Source organism: Hyperoodon ampullatus (assembly GCF_949752795.1).
Source record: "Hyperoodon ampullatus genome assembly, chromosome: 3".
Classification (NCBI taxonomy): Eukaryota; Metazoa; Chordata; class Mammalia; order Artiodactyla; family Ziphiidae; genus Hyperoodon; species Hyperoodon ampullatus.
The window spans coordinates 35,352,061-35,366,978 of NC_136916.1; the positions used below are offsets into that span (position 1 = coordinate 35,352,061).

General features: G+C 41.6%; 1 protein-coding gene across 1 annotated transcript in view; it reads right to left on the reverse strand.

Moving 5' to 3' along the window:
• Positions 1 to 14,918, reverse strand: part of ADAMTSL3 (ADAMTS like 3) — a gene marked incomplete at its 5' end in the record, with an annotated part of 559,659 nt that overhangs the window by 487,326 nt on the left and 57,415 nt on the right.

Consider the following 14,918-nt stretch of genomic DNA (forward strand, 5'->3'; position numbering starts at 1 on the left):
AAGAAAAAAATGGTTCTGATGAACCTGGGGCAGGACAGATATTAAGGCGCAGACATAGAGAATGGACTTGAGGACACGGGGAAGAGGGGGAAAGGGTAAGCTGGGACAAAGTGAGAGAGTAGCATTGACATATAAACACTACCAAATGTAAAATAGATAGCCAGTGGGAAGCAGCTGCATAGCACAGAGAGATCAGCTCAGTGCTTTTTGACCACCTAGAGGGGTGGGATAGGGAGGGTGGGAGGGAGATGCAAGAGGGAGGGGATATGGGGATATATGCATACATATAGCTGATTCACTTTGTTATACAGCAGAAACCAACACAACATTGTAAAGCAATTATACTCCAGTAAAGATGTTAAAAAAAAATACACAGAAAACAATCCCATTTACAATCGCTACAACAAAAAATAAAATACCTAGGAATAAATTTAACCAAGGAGGTGAAAGATATGTACACTGAAAACTGTAAGACTTGAAGAAAGAAACTGAAGAAGACACAAATAAATGGAATGATATTCTGTACTCATGGATTGGAAGAATTAACATTGTTAAAATGTCCATATTGCCTAAAGCAATCTACAGATTCAATGCAATCCCTATAAAAATCCCAAGGACATTTTTCACAGAAATAGAATGAAAATTTCTAAAATTTATATGGAATCACAAAAGACCCCAAATAGCCAAAGCAATATTGAGGAAAAAGAACAAAGCTGGAGGTATCACATGCCCTGATTTTAAACTATATTACAAAGCCACAGTAATCAAAACAGCATGGTACTGGCAGAAAAAGAGATACATAGATCAGTGGAACAGAATTGAGAGCCCAGAAATAAACCCATGCATATATAGACAACTAATATGAGACAAAGGAGCAAAGAGCATACAGTGGAGAAAAGATAATCATTTCAGTAAATGGTGTTGGGAAAACTGGACAGCCACACAGACACGCAAAAAAGGAATTAAACCACTATCTCACACCATACACAAAAATGAACTCAAAATGGATTAAGGACTTTAATGGAAGACCTGAAACCATGAAACTCCTAGAAGAAAACATAGGCAATACACTCTTTGACACTGGCCTTAGCAATATATTTCTAGATATGACTCCTAAGGCAAGGGAAGCAAAAGCAAAAAATAAACAAATGGCACTACATTAAACTAAAAAGTTTCTGCACAGCCAAAGAAGCCATCAAGAAAATGCTTGACTTAAATAATCTAATTTACTTTTGTAGAAAATTGGAGCAAACATGACAGAATAAAGATTGTTTTCAAGTAAACATGGAACATTTACCAAAACGGACCATATGCTGAATCATAAAGCACATCTCCAACAATTTCAAAGTCTAAAACCATTCAGAATATGTTCTCTGACCACAGTGATATTAATATGGAAATCAATATCTGAAAATTTCCCAAATATTTGGAAATTAAGCAACACATCTAAATAACCCGAATCAAAGATGAAATCATGATGGGTGTTAGAAAATATTTGTAAATAAATAATACCAAATATACAGATATATCTAAGTTTGTGTGATGCAACTACAGGTGTTCTCAGAGGAGAACAGCTCTATAAGTCATCAGTTCTCAAACTCTTTGATTTCAGAATTCCCTTATGTTTTTAAAAACAATTTAGGACGCCTACCACATGCCATACATCAAAAACAATCCCTCATTGATCTTAAAATAAATGTCAAAGGTAAAACTAAAGATTCTATGATCTTAAAATAAACGTCAAAGGTAAAACTAAAGATTCTAAGCATGAACATAAGCTTGGGATAAGAGATATCTCAACCAGTTCCCCAAATACTAACTATATATAAAGAAAAAGATTGATAGGTCAAAATTCATTAAAAATAAGAGAAGACTGAGAGAGTGGAACATTAAGCCACAGAGTAGAAGATATTTTCAATACATTTATCTGACAAAAAAACACACTCAGATATTTAAAAGAATTCCTACATTAAAAGAAAAGCAACACACTCAATATTTTTTAGAATAGGCAAAAGCCTTGTGGAGGCAACTTCACAAAAAGGGGATATCCAAATAGATAAAAAGCATGTGGAAATATTTTCACCTCATTATCATCACAGAAATACAAATTAAACCTCAGCGAGATGCCACTACATCTCTACCAGAATGGCTAAAATTATTTTAAAACAACAATACAAATGCTTCCAGCAATTAATGGAGCAACTGGAACACTGATACACTGTTGGTGGGAGTATACATTGGTACAACTACTTTGGAAAACAGTTTGGCAGAATCTACTAAAACTGAATATATAAATAGCCATATCCTAAGACTCAGTAATTCCGTTCCTAGGTAAACACCCAGCATAAATTCTTCATATGCACACCAAAATTCATGTACAAGCAGCATTATTCATAATAACCCCAAACTGGTAACAACTCAAAGGTCTATTAGGAGTAGAATGAAAACTACATCATGGCTATTTCTATAATGCAATACTGTACGGCAATTTAAAAAGATACACCTGCCACATACAACAACATGGGTAAATTTCAGATATAACATTGAATGAAAGAAGCTCATGCTGTGTGATTCTAATTATATAAAGTTCAAAAATAAAAGTAAACATACTGTATTATTCCATTCACATAAAATTTAAAAACAGGAAAAACTAACCCATGATGATAGAAGTAAATGTAGTGGTTACCTTTAATTTTGGGTTACCAGAGAGACTTCCAGGGAGCTGGTCATGTTCTACATTGGGAACTGGTTTTGTGGATGTGTTCACGTTGTTAAAATACATCAAGCTATGTACGTATGACCTGTCGGTTCCCTGTATATATATTTTATTTCAATAAGAAAATGTTTAATTCACCCTCCCATGAGCCCTGCATTTAGTGTTGTCAATATTTGTATATATCATATTATCATGATTTATTTACCTACAAGGAAGCTTAACAAACAATGCTGGTCCACTTCTTCCTCCTTTGTCTGAATAGTAGAAATAAAGTTCATGTCTGATTATCCATGTCTTGAAGTCTCTGTTCAGTAGAACAGTGACTAAACCATACAAAATTAAATAATCTATATTCAAAAGAACAAAAAGCCTGGGGGGTATTATATGGTGACTGTGTTCCCTGTACCCTAAATGTTACTTCAAGTTTAATCATTACAGCAGCAGGTTGAAGAAATTAATTAATGTCAAGAAGAGAAAGTAGATAGATAAATACATATAGAAAATACTGCAGACATTGAATCAAGATGGTGGCTTGAATACACACATCTTTCTCTCCACTGTACCAAATACCTTTAAATAAAACTGAATATATATATATATGTGTGTGTGTGTGTGTGTGTATATATATATATCAAGACAGAGAGAGAGGCGTATGACACATCCATAACAGTGCTGAAAAACAAAAAGGGTGCCAGCAGCAGATCAGAAATGGTGAGAAATTCCTAGAAGACAGAAAGCAGATGGGATCAGAGGTGAAGAAATAGACCAATATAGACAAGGTAGAAAACTGCTCCCAAGATAAAAATTAATACAGAGAAATTCCAAATCTAAATAAAGTGAACATAGAAAGAACAGAGTGAGCCCCCAGGGACTCATCAGGAGACTTGATAAAATAACTATATAGAAAGCAACAAGGGGGCTTCCCTGGTGGCGCAGCGGTTGAGAGTCCGCCTGCCGATGCAGGCGACACGGGTTCATGCCCCGGTCCGGGAAGATCCCACATGCCGTGGAGCGGCTAGGCCAGTGAGCCATGGCCGCTGAGCCTGCGCGTCCGGAGGCTGGTGCTCCGCAACAGGAGAGGCCACAACAGTGAGAGGCCCGCGTACCGCAAAAAAAAAAAAAAAAGAAAGCAACAAGGATCAGTGGAAACCCTCCAGCCCCATCCCTGTTCCCACATCTATTTCTGAGGGCAGGTTCTGCAGTTACTCTATTTTAGTTCAAACCGCTGCCCTACTGCTGATTAGAGAAGTAACTGGGCAAATCACTGAAGCTCTCGGTGCCTCCAATTCCTTATCTGCAAAACGTAGAGATATAAGGGCTATTAGATATACATGGGTTATAACCCATATATTAGGGTTAATATATGGAAAGCATTTAGAACAGCATCTGACACTGTTAAGCCCCATTAAATATTAAACATTAATATTATCAACTGACCAACAAGCAGCTAAGGTGTGTGTCCTGCACCCACACTCTAAAGAGAGTGAACTACTCTAATCAGATGGGCCCCAGAGTGGGTGTGAAAATCTCAGAGAAGCCAGAGAACCTTCCAAACATCCCAACAACCTCCCTGTCTTGTCCCCCATGGCCACTCACCCTATTGTAAAACCCACCAGTCCCCACACCCACCCGTACACCCACTCCTTTCAGTGTTTCCCTAAGACTCTTAGGGAAACAAAAAACCTAAGCAAGCTACCTACCTATTGAGCCAGGCCCAGTCCTTCATTCTCATTGACTGATAACCAGGAATCACAGAAATTTGAGGAAAACTAGGAGCATGAGAGCAAACATCAAAGATGAAACTTTAAAATGATCCAAAGAAAATAGAGATAATCAAGGTATAGAGGGGAACTTCTAGAAGTTCTCATTAATGCTCACAGATACACTTGAGAAGATACTGCATGCATAAAACAAGAAAAAGCTACAACGAAAAAGGAGCCGTCAGAAGGGGAAAAAAGTTTAATAAAAAAGTGTGAGGGGCTTCCCTGGTGGCGCAGTGGTTGAGAGTCCGCCTGCCGATGCAGGGAACGCGGGTTCGTGCCCCAGTCCGGGAGGATCCCACATGCTGTGGAGTGGTTGGGCCCATGAGCCATGGCCGCTGAGCCTGTGCGTCCGGAGCCTGTGCTCCGTAAAGGGAGAGGCCACAGCAGTGAGAGGCCCGCGTACCGCAAAAAAAAAAAAAAAAAAAAAAGTGTGAGCATTTCATGGACACAACTGAAATATGAATTGCTTATTGAGAAGACAGAGTTGAGGAAGTGTCCTAGAATCTACACACACACACACACACACAAAAATGAGAAGTAGAAAGAGGTTTGACCCAACCCTCTCTTGGCCCAGACACCCACCTTCTGGATGCCCCACCACTGCATCAGGAAGGCCTGCTGTCCTCAGGCCCAGCTTGGCCTTGGGCTTCCTGCAGGAGCTGATTTTGAATTGTGGATCCACTCTGGGAAAAGGGGTTACAAGTAGAGTAAATATTCCCAGTCTGCACAGAGGCGGACCCCTCTCAGCTCTCATGCCTGGAAATTGGAGGTTATTACTGACGGTGGGGACTAGTTGAATCTCTTCTACTTACTTTTTGCACACCCTAGCTTTTTCTGAAAAAAGGATACCTGTGATTTGGCCAAGGTAGCCTCCTGCAGTTTGCACTATATCGGGCAGAACTTCCTCCAAGTTGGTGGCATGTGGGTGAAGACTTCTCTAATTTTCAGCACTAATGCTGGCTTCCATCCATTTTTATATTCCTCTGGCCATTTTCAATTAGGGTTGATAGATGAGGTTAACATTTTTCCCCATAAACTTCTTTACGTTTCTTAAAAAGTTTGCCAACATGTACTCAAGTCAATAATTATTAGTTGCAGGCTTCTATGAATCTGACCTTTTAAAAAATTTGATTCTTACTGGTATTATCTGTTTGATCCTTTCATAGCAAAATGTAAAATTTTCTTTGTAGAAGACCCTGCATGGTTAAGGCAGAGTCTTACAGGGAACGCAATTAATCATGAAAGTCACGCTCCTTCTGGGAAACTTTGTTCCCAGAACCCACTCGTGCATGCAGGACAGACAGGACAGCATGGGAACCCAAGGTTTCACTGGGATTTGGGAGGAGTTACTCTTTTCCTTTCTTCCATTGTGAGATTTGTTCTGTTGGGTACCCTTTTCATTGACCTAGGTAGGCAAAGATCTGCTAAGTGTCAAGTAGCTCAAGGCAAGTTACAAAAGATCAGATGAGAAAATGATAAAATGAGCTTTAAATTATAGGATCAAATTTAGCTAAGAAAATGTATTTCATTCTCCTTAAGCCATCCTACCCATCCTAGGAAAATTTCACCACCTTCAAAAGGAGGTAGGAAGTTGACACTGAGAATGTTTTATTCCTAATGCTCACCAATAAATACCAGTCTAAAGAGAGTTCTAACACAGATGAGATACCTGAGTTTTTTAAATGAATAAGCAGGAACCCCTTGTTTTAAATAAAAAATTATAGAACCAAGGCTTGACCTGTGATAGCTTTTTTCTTTTATATAGATGGTACTTTATAAAATTGAAAAAAAAGAAAAATACAAAATGTAAAATATTACCAAATCTTACTAAAATTTTGACTTAATTATAAAAATTAAGAAGCAATGGTTCCCCCTATTCCCTGTCCCTTTACAAAAGTGACAATAGGTTATACATATTTATCTGCAACCACCCCCAGAAAAGAGACGTTTGCATTCTGACCTCTAGGCACCAAGCTAAATATAGTATTTGGGTGTTAATCTATTCCCTCCTCAGTACTTTGGAGACATTGCAAATTCATTGTTTAATGCTGCTAAGGAAAGTCTGAGAGATGAATTTTTGGTAACTTTTTTCGGACTCATTTATTTTTAGGAGTCTTCATCTTAGAAAAAAATTTCCTATCTACTTTATAAAGTCAAGTGTTTTTTCCTCATTCGTTTCTCTTGGTCTACATGGAGCCCCTATAAGTTGGACAATCAGGTCAACAGGTCTGTGAATTTTTTTGAAATCTATAGACAGAAGCAAAGGACCAGAGTCTTTTGGTTTAAGTTAATAGGAGGAAGAGAGAGAGAAGAAGAGAGATACTGCTGCTCTGAGAAGTAATTGCACCCCCAAACTCAGGGCAGATCAAAGGTCAGAAAACCCAGGGACCAGAAGTAGGGCCCTAGGTAATAAGGGGACCCTCCTCAAGAGGATCCTAAAAAGGAAGTTTAGTGCCACCAGAAACTTTTAAAGTACATTCATTGTACCAATCAAGCAAATGTTAACCAGAGAGGCCTGGGAGGAAATGAAGCACCTGTGAGGAAGTCAGCTCTGAGTATCTACCAGGACCCAAGAAGAGTCACCTGCACAGTCACCAAACAAGTAGAAGCTTCCCTGACCCGCTTTCCCCTCCTCCCACCGCACACTCCAAACCCCAAGGGCCAGCTTCTCTAGGGCAGGCGACTCAATGAGAGAAAAATGCAAGCACAAACTGTCCTCGATGGCATGGCCTGCCTGAGTCCTGCCCCAGCTGGGGAAGGAAGAAGATTAACTCCAGTCACCACTCGAGTTGTGATAATCACGTGGATCTGGAAATTCCAATGGCTGGATTGAGGCTGTGTTACATGATTTAAGGCAGTAGTCTTCAAACTTGGGAACTTGTGGAGACTGCGCATGGACAGTTTTAAGGGATTCAGTTTCCAGATCCTCAACCTCTGTACGTACTCTTTTCCACCACTGATTTGCCTGAGAAGGCTCCCAAATCTGTAACCCACCTTCTGTCACTTTACAAAAGAAAAGCACAGCCCACATCTCACACTTCACTGGGTATTGGCCAGGGTGAGAAAACCTCTGATGAATCTTCAACCTCGCTCACTCCCTGGAATCAACACGGACATGTGCTCAAGGCTTTCACCTTCCAAAATGTAACCTTCCCTTCTTTCCCCACATTCCCCTCTGGCAACCTACTCTAGTCCGTACTTCTCAGGACCGCCTCGTAAAGGAGCCATACACACAGACTGTCTCCATTTTCTCACTTTCCTTCACTTCTCAAGCCATGTTGGGCCAGCACTGTTAGCTGCCTACTCAATACAATCTCCAAGTCTTGCTAATAGTACCCAGATTTTGCTCAGATGGCAAACCAGTCCAGGCAAAATCACTCTTCCAGAAGTGGTAGTCCCATCCCTTGTTTTCCTAGCATTCCTCACAACTACTGTAGTCATGTGACTCATTATGGCCAATGAGACCCAAGTAGAGGTCGGCTGGGGGCTGGGGATTTCTGGGAAGTGTCCCTCTGAAATGACCATGAGGTATAAGGCTGCACAGCCAAGTTGAGACTGTAAAGAAAAGGCTTCAAGAACTGCAGAGAGGGGCTTCCCTGGTGGCGCAGTCGTTGAGAGTCCGCCTGCTGATGCAGGGGACACGGGTTCGTGCCCCAGTCCAGGAGGATCCCACATGCCGTAGAGCGGCTGGGCCTGTGAGCCATGGCCGCTGAGCCTGCACGTCCAGAGCCTGTGCTCTGCAACGGGAGAGGCCACAACAGTGAGCAGCCCGCGTACCGCAAAAAAAAAAAAAAAAAAAAAGTGCAGAGATACATTAAGCTGTTGAAGACACACTGACAGCCTCCTATCTCTGGACTTTGGGTTATATGAGTAAAATAAGCCCAGATCTGTATGCAGCTACAGTTACTTGCAGCCAGACTCATTCCTAATTGATGTACCTTATAACTGATACACCTTAACTGGCTCCATTCAAACTGCTCTCACCAATGACCTTTTAATTTCTAAATCCCCAAAATAAATCTTAGCTCTTCACTTACATGGGCTCTCTGGGCATGTTGACTCTATTGACCAACCTCTTTCTCAAAGTACCTCTTTTCTTGGCCTGTGGGACCTAAGTCTCTTCCCCTTCCTCCCTGGACACTCCTTAATTACCTTTGTAATTTCTTTTTCTCATCCCACACACAGTCCTCTCCTCCCCACCCCCAATTCATCAGCCACTAAGTCCTATCCATCCTATACATCCCAAATATCTCTTGATTCCATTTCCTTCTCTCCATTTCCATTAACACACCCTCAGTTCAGGCCACCATCATCTCACCCCTGAACTACTTTAAGTGCCTCCCAGATGGGCTCCTCCAATCCCTCCTCCACACTGCTGCCAGGGAGGTATCCAAAATGTCAAATGAATAATGTCATGCCCCACACTGATTCAGCAGCTCCCTGTTGCCTTTAAAATAAAACACATATTTGGGACTTCCCTGGTTGCACAGTGGTTAAGAATCCACCTGCCAATGCGGTGGATTCGAGCCCACGGGCTCGAGCCCTGGTCCGGGAAGATCCCACATGCTGCGGAGCAACTAAGCCCGTGCACCACAACTACTGAGCCTGTGCTCTAGAGGCCGCAAGCCACAACTACTGAGCCCATGTGCCACAACTACTGAAGCCCATGCACTTAAAGCCCATGCTCCGCAACAAGAGAAGCCATCACAATGAGAAGCCCGCGCACCACAACGAAGAGTGGCTCCTGCTCGCCGCAACTAGAGAAAGCCTGTGAGCAGCAATGAAGATCCAACGCAGCCAAAAATAAGTTAATTAATTAATTAATTTTTTAAAAAAACCAACACATACTCCTTAACACAGTGTACCACACCCTCTGTGATCTGGCCGCCTCATGGCTCTCCAGCCTCATTCTCTGCCACTCTTGATAAGCATTACACATGCCTCCATTCCTAAATTTTTAGTCCCTTGAAGCATCCTGTTCTTTCCAGCCTTGGTACATGCTATTCCCATTCCCTTGGAAGACTTTTGATTGCTTCATGGCTCAGCTCAAGTGTCACTAGGATGTCCAGCCTGACCCTGAGACATAGTTGGGTGACACTCCTGCAAGTCCCCTTAACACAGCACTTATCACGCTGCACTGTCCACCAGCCTCCTGCAGTGTCCTGTGAGATCCTTGGGAAAAGGATCTTGTCCATCCTACTCATGATGCCATCCCCAGCACTAGCACAGTGCATACCAAATAGTAGGCCTCCTGGCCAATAACTGCCCACACAAAATGTACTGAAGGGCCACTGAAATAATTTGTGGACACGTTAAGGATATTGTTTGAATTTCTATTAGTGACACTTTTCTCCAATAAAAGTCCAGTAAAATTTGGTCCTGAATGATAGCAAGGAAATAATCATAATATCTCTAACCATGTGATATCCTGGCCTGTGATCTCCTGACCTTCAGTGAAGTTAAGAATTTAAAAAAAAATTCTCATCATACAGTTGCTATATGGCAATAATAGAAAAGAAAAGCATGATGATTAATTGAAGGAAAGCAAACCTGTTGTTTTAGTAACGTCAAGATAAGAAAAAAAAATTAGTAATTTATGATTTTGTCTGGGTCACTTTACAAGAGTTATGTGGAATGTAATCTCAGAAAGTTTTTGAAAAAATCCTCCTATAAAAATAAAACAGCTGAACAGAAAGTTACACGTAAAAAGCATGAATCTATATGACTTCTCTTTGGAAATGGGAAGATACCTCTTTCATGAAAAAACAACAAAGAATACAGTATTTAGACTTTTATAAGCCAATAGATCAGCAACTTGTAAGTGTTGAAGCTTATAGGAGAAAAGTCTGATTCACCCACTATGTTGCAAATAAAACCCTCCAGGGCCACAGAGGCTCAGTAGATCTCCCTAACTGTGCACACGATCCACTGTCACATCCTCTCATGCTGACCTTACTCACTCTCCCATACTCCAACAAGAGCCAGACTTATGTGAAACTTCAAAACAGGTGGAGAAGAAATCACCTTATATAGTCTAATCCCTTTCTATAGCCGTCACATCCTTAGCCGTCACATCCTTTGGCCTCAGCTGTTTGGTTAAATTTAACATTGCTGAACACCCAATATGACCTTCCCCATTCATTGGAAGGTTTTGGTGATTGCTGGGGTAGTTGTTGCTTTTGCCAACACATGGGCCTCAGGGAGGAGAATCCTCGCTGATTTCACATTCAGTTGGTTTTGGAGATCGGAGACCATTGAGAGATAAGGATAACAGCGAAACAAAAACAAAGCAAAATAAACCCAAGTACTTGAGATCACACCAGATGCTTAAGTCAAGGTTGGGTCCGTATCTAGAGCTGAGGGCCAGATTTCATAAAAGCTCCCCAAGCCTGGCCACAAGGAACACAATAAAACTGCTAACGTGAATTCATTCACAATTCAAAAATTAAGGTGAGAAAGCCTCAGTGCTGCTTGTAATGGCTTGGGTCCACCACCCCTGCCCCCTTCAATACTGTTCCCTCATATAAGAAAAGCTAGTCTCGGGCAGGTTCCTGGGAGATGCAACTCAGGACCTTCTCCGTTCTTCTCCAAAGAGCCTCCACTCTCCTCCTGGGCGCCCACTCTGCGCTTCCTTAACAAACCCTCACACACAACCCTGCCCTCCCAAACTCTTCTCAGGATGTCTTAAAGTACCCACTTGTTTCCACAGTGTCATTTGAGCTCAAGGCTAAAGGACTAAAATCAAGTGAGACATCATTGATATTGTAGCAAATAAATAGTAACAATACAATGTACAGTTGGTCTATTTTGAGATGCTGATAAGGGGGAAAGAAAAGGTAAAAAGGAATGTTACATTGTTTTCCTTCCCATGAAAACTTTCATGACCTTGCTCAACACTTCACAATGATACTTCCTTTCTGGGGTTTGTCCCTGAAAAATTGTGTGTAAATCTGTTTTTCATAACTCAAAACATATTTTTAATTCACTTTTGAAGCTTGTTTACTTAAAGGCATCATCAAAGAATCCTTTAGCAAAATGAAAGGGTACTAATGACGTAAAGATCACCCTTATATCTATTTGTAATATAAATTCAACTTTGGGAATATCTGCTGTTCCCAAAATGTGGACCATCTCTATGGTTTAGGAAAAAAAGGTAACTATTTACGCTTTTTAAAAGTTTTTTCTTTTTTGCCCTTTTATTTCTTTGCTTTTTAAATTAGGGTATAGTTGATTTACAACAACTAGCACAAACAGTTGTGTACAACACAGTGATTCAAATGTTTTATAAGATTATACTCCATTTAAAGTTATTATAAAATATTGGCTATATTCCCTGTGCTGTACAATATATCTTTGAGGCTTATTTATTTTATCCATAGTAATAATATTTTTTTCAATTGTACTTGCTCTTGCCCACACAGACTTTTTCCTATAGTCACACTACAGTCCACTGTAGGAGGTTTTATTGGATACCTTAATCAGGAAAAGACCTTTCTGTGATCTCAAAGCAGATTTCAGAGCCTGCACATATTCTCTCCCTTCTTTGCCAAACTGAAATTATTGACTCAGAAAATTTAGTAATTTTGCTTTTTAAAAAGCAGCTATAATGACAAAGCAAGGAAAGAAAATCAATGGATCAATTTCAGAACCAAATTAAGGCAGCAACATTAGTGTGATCACAAAGCATATGAAATGCCTAAGGCAGGTCCAAGAAACTTGCAGAAATGAGGACAGTAAAGGCCAGCGTCTTCCTCCACCAGCCCTGCAGCGAAGGGACGGGAGGAGTGTGGACTGACTGCCCACATCACTTTTGTGGAAGACGTCATTTGAGGAGATTGTCCCTAAAAACCAACACTTTGGGATCTGCACTTCCAACTTACATCACGGTTGTGGAAGGTGCATTCTACTACAGGGCAAATACAGTAAGTCCCCTACATACAAACCTTCAAGTTGCAAACTTTCAAAGATGAACGTGCATCTGGTTGCAGCAAGGAACCTGTACCAGCAACGTCAGGTGTGAGTGACATTGCAGCTCGCCCTCCGTCTCCTACTGCTGACGATCCTTCAGCTCTACCAACTCCCACCTCCTCTCCCTCCTCCAGTCAGTAACTCTTCTTGCCTGTTCACTCGATGCTGGCCCCTGGATGCCAGCTCTTGTACTGTACTACTGTACTTTTCAAGCTACTGTACTGTAAGAGTCAAAATGTTTTCTTTATTATTTGTGTTGTTTGTTTTTTATGCATTATTTGTGTGAAAAGTATTCTAAACCTATTACAGTACAGTATTATAGAGCCGATTGTGTTAGTTGGGTACCTAGGCTAACTTTATTGGACTTACGAACAGATTGGACTTACGAACATGTTCTTGGAACGGAACTCGTTCATATGTAGGGGACTTACTGTAAGTAACACCTGGGATAAAAGTTGCAAGCACCTAATCAGGTCAAAAGAAGAGCTTTCTATTAGCAGCTTCTGTAGACTCCTCTCACTTTGAAAATGTTAGGGGTCCTCCAAGGTCTGGTTTCAACTCTTCCTTCATCTCTTCTCACTCCCCTGTATTCTCTCCTGGGAAATTACATACACTCTCAAAGCTTCACTTACCATCAAGCACCCAAATTATTATCTTTAGCCCCAAATCACTGCCCTGAGTTCCAGATCCACATATCCAGCCGCTTCCTGAATGTCCCCATCCAAATGCCCCCTACTGAGCTCATCATGTCCCTCTTTCCCTCTGTACCTGCTCCTCCCTTGCCCACCTGTCCAGACAGCACCAACTTCCTAGGTGATAAGAGCAGAGGCTACAACAAAATCTCCCATGTTACGACTTCTGGCTTTGACCTCAAAAGTGCATATACATCCCAAACTAATTCAACTTGACTTCTGAAAATAATCAGACACAAAACAAAGAGCAAACACTGCCCCAAAGCTTCCTTCCCTAGTCAGCAACACTGGCCTCCACTAGCCTCAGCTTGGACACAACCCCTGCTGAGGCCCTAGGACATCAGAAAGAGAGACCAGGGAGCTGACCAACACTCCACACTGACAAAGAATTGGCAATAGAATGAGCATTACAGTTTTCACATTATTGTAGGTTGTTCTAATCTGAACAGTTTGCTGCTGGTTATTTGTCTATTCACTCCCAGCCCCAGCGGCACCCTTCTGCATCTCCTCGGTCGTGCCATGCCGAGGCTGGGACTCTGCAATCTACATTTCTCAGGCTTGCATGCCACTGGCTTCTAGTTATGTTCTGATGGTGGAACGAGGGAGGAGGGAAAAAAGGCTCTGTTACTGCTTTCAGCATCCACCTAGCAGCAGCAAAAAAGCTCCACCTCCTAGTCTTGGCACTTCCAGCAGCAGCTCTGGGGTGCCCCCTTGGGGATTCAAGGCACAGCTCTCACCACCCCCACAGGGCACAGCCCACCCCCCAACCCGTGGCGGTCCCTCCTCTGACCTCTTAGCTTTTGAGATCACAGTTCTTCCCTTTGTCCCCCAGGACCTAGAGGTAGCAGCTGCAATTACTTCAGCATCCACTTGTGTTCTTTCAGCCTCCCAATCCCTGTAGAGTCAGAAATCCCTCGTATTTGAAATACTTAGCATGATTTCTGTATCCTAAAGGGACTCTGAGTTATGATACAGAATTTCTTTTGTTGTGTGGTTTGTTTTCTTTTGTTATAGATTTTATATTTTGCTCACAAGATATCACTTTCCCATGGCAGAAGTCTCTACCTCTGGTTACCATTTATTCTGCCAAGGAGACTGCTTTCCAGAGCGGAAATGGAGGAACACATATCAGTAAGAGGAAACTGAAACCTCGGAAAGAGGGCAGCCGGACCTGCAGATAATTCTGGGCCCATGATCCATATAACTCAACTTTCAGATTCTCAATTCAACTTTATACCGAATATTTGAGAGGTTAAGCGAAACACAGGCTTGTTTTAAATGTTTGGTTTTTCTCTCTGTGGACACAAATACATTTTAAGATCTGATGAAAAAGAATACTGCTGACCCCTCTCCCTCCTTTGGCCCCTTCCCCACAAGCCACCATCCTATGGAGTCCTGTCCATTCTACCTCCAGCTGCAGGAGCAGTCTAACTCGCCAGCACCTGTACCTGGAAAGACAGCAGCCTCCCACTCTTCCGGTACAGGATGCTGGGATAATTGCATGGAATTAATAATCAGTGTGGAAAATGACAAAGCTTACCTCCCCCCACAGACAAATTAATAACAGGTGGATTACACTGTTGGGAGAGAATTCTCCCCAGGTCTCTCTTGCTTCTGCATGTCTTGCAAGCAGAGGCTTTGCTCCTCCCTTTGTTCTAGACTATCTTTTCAAGGATGTTTGTATAGTGACCAGTCTTAGAAGATATGATGTTTCTCTCCGGGGAAAAGAACAGGTTGTTTACTTTCCAGTAAAATAAAGAGGGTATCTCCCTTTGGAGC